General features: G+C 34.5%; 1 long non-coding RNA gene across 1 annotated transcript; it reads right to left on the bottom strand.

Annotated features, from left to right (window-relative positions):
• Positions 1-3,473: 3,473 nt before the first annotated feature.
• Positions 3,474-4,066, bottom strand: LOC131611571 (uncharacterized). Its single transcript, XR_009287005.1, has 2 exons — positions 3,860-4,066; positions 3,474-3,774 (listed from the first exon to the last, which is right to left on the bottom strand). It is a non-coding gene; the product is annotated as an uncharacterized LOC131611571 (long non-coding RNA).
• Positions 4,067-5,874: the final 1,808 nt, after the last annotated feature.

Here is a 5,874-nt window from a genome sequence, read left to right as displayed (position 1 = left end):
ACATCAAAATTTGCTGAGAACTCAATTGTGAAAATTGAGACAAAAAAAGCCTCCGGGATTGGTGAATTTTCTACAGTAAATATTCAAAAACTCTTCAAAGGGAAATTATTGCTCAAAATCAAATTCCAGGAGCTGTTAGAAGATCAAAGAAAATTTTAACAAAAGCACCCAATGACATCTGGACTAGAGATATGACAAGGGAAGTCCATCTGTTCAAGAAGGGCATTGCTCTGAACACTGTCTCAAGGAAGGTATCTATCAACAGTCAAGTTCACTTGAGAGAAGAGACACTAGGGATATACCAAGTTTCAAGTTTCTGGACGGAAAGAGCATAGGACCCACAACCAAACTTGAAAAATCAAGAAAGCAAGGAAAGCAGGATTCTTCTGATCACAACTGAAGATGAGAATCTGATGACAAGTATGAATCCTACAAATCTTTTAGGCTGGTTTAAATTGAGCTGGACACACTAAAGTGTATCTCACAAGAATATATAGTGGAATGTCATAACTATGCCCTGCTACATCAAAAACTATGTGGAGGACAAACAGAACCTTATGCAAAGGTCAACTACTGATTTAAGTGTTGTTAATAAGTTAGATGTGAAGATCCTCCTAGTTCACAACAGGATCCTTCAGCTGACATCCCACCACAATAACTCTAGTGTAATCACAAAGTGCAATTTTCCCACAGAAAAAGGTTTAGAACTAACTCACCTCATTGAGATGCCTCAACAATCTCTGTTCATCTCGCTCAAAATAATGTCTTGTCCACACAAGCATACAGAAGTGACTAATCTTGTCAGGATCCTGCATGTTGCAAGAATAAGAATGGTGCATATGATGCATCTCGAAGATGAATCTAACGAGAGTGACGAGAATGTTTCTTAAAAAATCAATGACATTTTCACAAAAGCTCTTGATGCTACACAGTTTCAAAACTTGCAAAGTAAGTTTGGACTCTACGTCCTTGAGGAATCATAGAGTTAACAACAACAACAAAAAAAAAACAGGGGGAGAAGACATTTTGTGGGCTTTGGCAACTTTTGTGGCCAAACAGGGGGAGAAGTAGTAAATGTGTCACCCCAAAACAACAAGAATGGTGGTGGTGTGCGATCAACAATTTCTAATTTGCTTATTTTTATGTTGATTTGTTTGTGTTTGTGCTGCTCTTGTGGCTGCTGTCTGATTTGTTTGAGCACTATGTAGTCATGTATGTTGTCTGTATTGTATTAGCTTGCCTTGATTGTGTTTTGGTTACTTTGTGTCCGCTGCAAGTATTTCTCTGATATGGTGTGACAGGTTGTTTTAGCCAAAAATTTGCCAAAGGGGGAGATTGAAGGTGTTTTCATGTTGGCTGCATTTGTGCTAAAACATACCTGGTTGACATTATGTTATGCAGGCTACATATGTGTTAAGCTAATACATGTTCTATAGTGAATGTCATGACCGATGTCATGACATCTGTGTGTGACAGCAGGAGCCGTTATTTTGTATTAAACGTGTTTCCTGATATCTCTCAATTATCAGTTTAGGAAACCTTTTATTGTGTGCTGAATATTTTGTCCAGAGGATCATGCTGACAACACTTTTTGTAACAATCAGATGGCGTGTAAATTAGGTTAACTTGGTTAACCCTAATTTGTTTCTAAAAAAGCCCAAGGCCCAAGATCTGCATATAAAGAGGCTGTAATCCTAATTTGGAACGCAGACAGAAGATTTTGTGTTTTGTGAAGAACCGTAGTTCTGTAGCTGTCTCTTGTGATCCAAGCAATTGTCCTTGATGATTGCGTTGGAATAGGTTGTGTGTGTTAATTGTCACTCTAAGATTTTAAGCACGAGTGTGTGTCTCTTGATTGAAGCTTTTAAGCAGATCAAGGTGTGTTTTTGAAGAGTGTCTTCCCTCTATAATTGTTTATGTTTGTTTGTAATCACTGCTGTGATTGAGGGGGAGTGAGTGGATATACTCAGGTCTAGGAATAGGTTGGAATTTCATTGGGTATGTTTTAAGTGAAGAGTTGTAAACGGGGGAGTTTAACTCCTAATTAATTTTTCTTATATTGGATTCCCTCCTTGGCTTGGTAGCCCCCAGAGTAGGTTGTTTGAACCGAACTGGGTAAAAAATTATGTGTGTTCTTTATTGGTTTTATGTTGTCCTGTTATAATTATCTGTGTTGTGTAATTGTGGATGTCCTAACATTTAGTAAGACATCGAGTGTGTCTTACTAGAATTTTCAAAATTGGTATCGAGCTTTAATGAAATATGTACAAGAATTGAAGAGTTAGAGTTTGAAAACCTACCTCTGAAAATGAAGCTTGATGGCTATGGTGGAGACCCTCAGAGGGAATGGATGATTGCAAAAGCTTCCTGGGACTTTGTTGATGCTTTCTGGGCACTTACTTCACTTGGAATACCTCTGAATTGATCTACCTGACCCCTCTTACTTGAGCTTCAAGTAGAAATGGAAGGTGGTGATTGTGTACTTACAGATGAGCTGCGAGCATCTGGATAGCTTCACCACATCCTAAGGAACGTGTCTGAATGCTTCACACGTCCTGACACCCTCTGAATTGTTCTACACTACCCCAACTAACTTTGCTGCAAAATGAAAGTGAAGATGGTGTTCCTCCACTTCCAGAAGTGTTATAGGTGCTTGGATCACTTCTAATGAACCTCTTTGAGATGTTTGAAGGCTTACTTTCAAAAGAGAAGCTTTTGTTTGAAGAAATCGATTCTTCTTGCCAAAGACCCTTTGAAAATTATAAGCAAAAGGGAGAGAGTGAGAAAGCAAGAATTCTCTATTTCTTTGGTGTGATTAATACTGAGGTATGCACTTCTATTTATAGGAAAAGAGCTCGGAGTAGTTGAGGGAGTGAGCTTGCTTAGTGAAGTCATTTTGGTTTCTTGGCTATGAAGAAATTCAAAGAATATACAAAATGCAATGATGACAATTTTGATTCCACTTGATCAACTACTAGCCATCGATCTTGTATGATCTTAGGGGAAAATTCACTAGTACAAAAACTACTTTTTAAATCGGTTAAAAATAACTTTTTAAATCGGTTGACGTTCCGATTTAATAGTGACCGATTTAGAAAGTTTTTCATTTTTAAATCGGTTATGATCCGATTTAAAATATTCTATTAAATCGGTTAGTATGATTTAAAAATGTTTAATTAAATCGGTTTGACACATTTAAAAAATAATCCAAAAGTATCGCAGTTTTTTAAATCTTTATCATCCGATTTAAAATATCAAATTTAAATCAACTCACATGATTTAGTAAAGTTAGTTTAAATCAATTAATCTGATTTAAAATCACAGTTTTATTTTTTAACTAGTTATCATTCGTCTTAATTCTTGTTTTGACAATATTGTCCAGTAAATTATGAATAATACAAAATTTCATCACAACCAAATACTAATCCAATAGTTCATACACAATCATTAATACAAACAGTACCATGGAATAATATTTTAAATAAATTCCATCATTTATAAAATATTCAAGAAATGATGTCACAAACAGTACCATAAATAATAAAAACTCTTGCCAAAACCTAACTAAAGTAGTATCAAAACACTAGCTAGTCTACGCAAAACTAAACAAACTATGACGCCTACAAAGAAGCACAAAAACAAATGGCACCGGCCTATGATTGCCATTTTTTACCTAACCAAGTTACTTCAAATGGATTCTAAAATAAAATTTGCACAACGTTCTTGAACATTCGTAACTTCATCATCATGAAATGAGGTTGAATCTCCAAATATCTGAGTAAATATTAAAAAAAATTAGAATATTGTATTAACATTAAAGAAGACAATTGACACATAATTAAAAAAATATGTTACATACTTGATTCTATGTATTAACAATCCCAGCTGATACAATATTTAACATATGTATCATAACATAATAGCCACACTCATAATGGGAAGATTGTCTTTGGCACTACAATACCATAAATTATAGTAAGTAAATAGCATATACAAAAATTATTAATAAACTTTAAATTAGTTATGAAATTGTTAACTTACTTTGAGATTACTGGTCCATGTTGGCTTTCTCTGTTTTCTCGAACCTTTCAACCTATTATATCCATCTATGGCTCTACGGTAATAAAATATAGTCATTAAATTTGTCTTCTAAAACATCATAAATTATATGTAAGAAAATAAATTTTACTTACGAATCAACAATAAAAATGATGTTTTTATCTGGCTTCAACCCCTTCGAACATAGGAAGACTACATTTTATGTTTTTGGCTCAATAATGAGCAATTGCCAATGATGACTACATTCCATGTGAAACAAAAATTAAATGAATCAACTTCAATGGAAACAATAATTAAATGAATCAACTTCAATTCTTTCTTATATATGTGATTACCTAACAAAACTAATTTAGTAAAAATTATTACGAAGATCAAATACACTTACTTGTTGAGGTATGGTATAAAAAAACAGTCTTTGTCATTCTCAAGCAGCATTTCAGTTATGTAAGACTGAGAACTAGCTCGATCATTTTGTGGTTGAATGAAATTTGGATCAATGAAACCATACAAGTCAGTCTTGTCCAAGTGACTACAAAGGTGTTTTATATACCTAAAGCCAAGCACCAAATTTGGATCAATAACATATCAACTTGGAATAAAGGCACAACATAAACAAGTTGCTAACAATCAAATTCAACCCTCCAGTGAACAATTTCCCAAAATCCATTTCCACCCGCACTTAAAGATGCTGCATTAATGCTTGGATCTCAAATCAACATTATTACAAGCTTTATTAGTAAAATATCCTAAGTGAATTAGAACTTATAATTTGCATACAAGGGCAGAGCTTGCACTTTCACATAAAGCATGCAAAAGGCTGCACTTTCCAAATTCTAAATATAGCAAATCAAACTTTCACATAAAGCATACAAAAGCCAAAAGTTCAAATCCCACATAGAAAATCAAATCAAACTAGAATTCAAATTTTCAAAAAGCACATAGAAGCCTTAAATTGGCAATACATGCAAGGATACAAAAAATCCAAGAGAGTAGAATCTGAAATATATGAAAAATGCAACAGTAAAAAAGGGGTAGAAATGTACTTACACCACCCATATCCGTAGAATAGAGATGCGTAAATCTTGTGTCTTCATACACAACTCCATAATATCTTTGATGGGGAGATAAAAAAACTCATCCCCTTCCAACTTGAACTTCACAGCATCTTTCCGCGACATTATCTTTAACATCAATTTTTCAGCGCCGGTGTTTTCAGGTTCTGGCCTTTTAGATGGAAGGGCATCTATTTTATTTCCTTCAACATTCTAAACAATTAAGAAAAAATATTAGACATAGTAAGATAGTCACTTTATATTGAAATATAAAATGGACACAAATATTGAATACCTTATTAGTAATAAGACGCAAAAGTCTTTTCGGCCATTGAATGAAATTGTTAAGGGCCTCACCAACCTTTGTCACCTCATCTGTGGGCATAGGGACTTGAACATTGGAATCTATCACCTTAGTTACCGCCACCCTTGCCATATCATTATCTAACAATTGATTATGTATGGTGGGCCCCAACTTATAAACATTTGCATATGCCACTACATGATGTTTCTTATCAACATATAATTCACACTCTTCAGGGATATCCTCCTCATCATCTTGTATATGTGGCATTGTTGAACAACTACCATTCGTGCTTGCACGTATAGTGGTATTAGGAGAACAAACCGGGAAATTTGGATATTGTTGAGAGAAAGCCGACATTGATGATATGTCCCGCATCACTTGTTCTCGAATCTCCTTTGTAAGCTGTAATTTTATGGCCTATATTTGTGTGCTATTTAAAACATGTGAGGTAGAGGC

This window comes from Vicia villosa, linkage group LG6 (assembly GCF_029867415.1).
Source record: "Vicia villosa cultivar HV-30 ecotype Madison, WI linkage group LG6, Vvil1.0, whole genome shotgun sequence".
In the NCBI taxonomy this organism is placed as follows: Eukaryota; Viridiplantae; Streptophyta; class Magnoliopsida; order Fabales; family Fabaceae; genus Vicia; species Vicia villosa.
The sequence above is the reverse complement of the archived record's forward strand: the minus strand, read 5'-3'. Positions and strand labels throughout refer to the sequence as shown.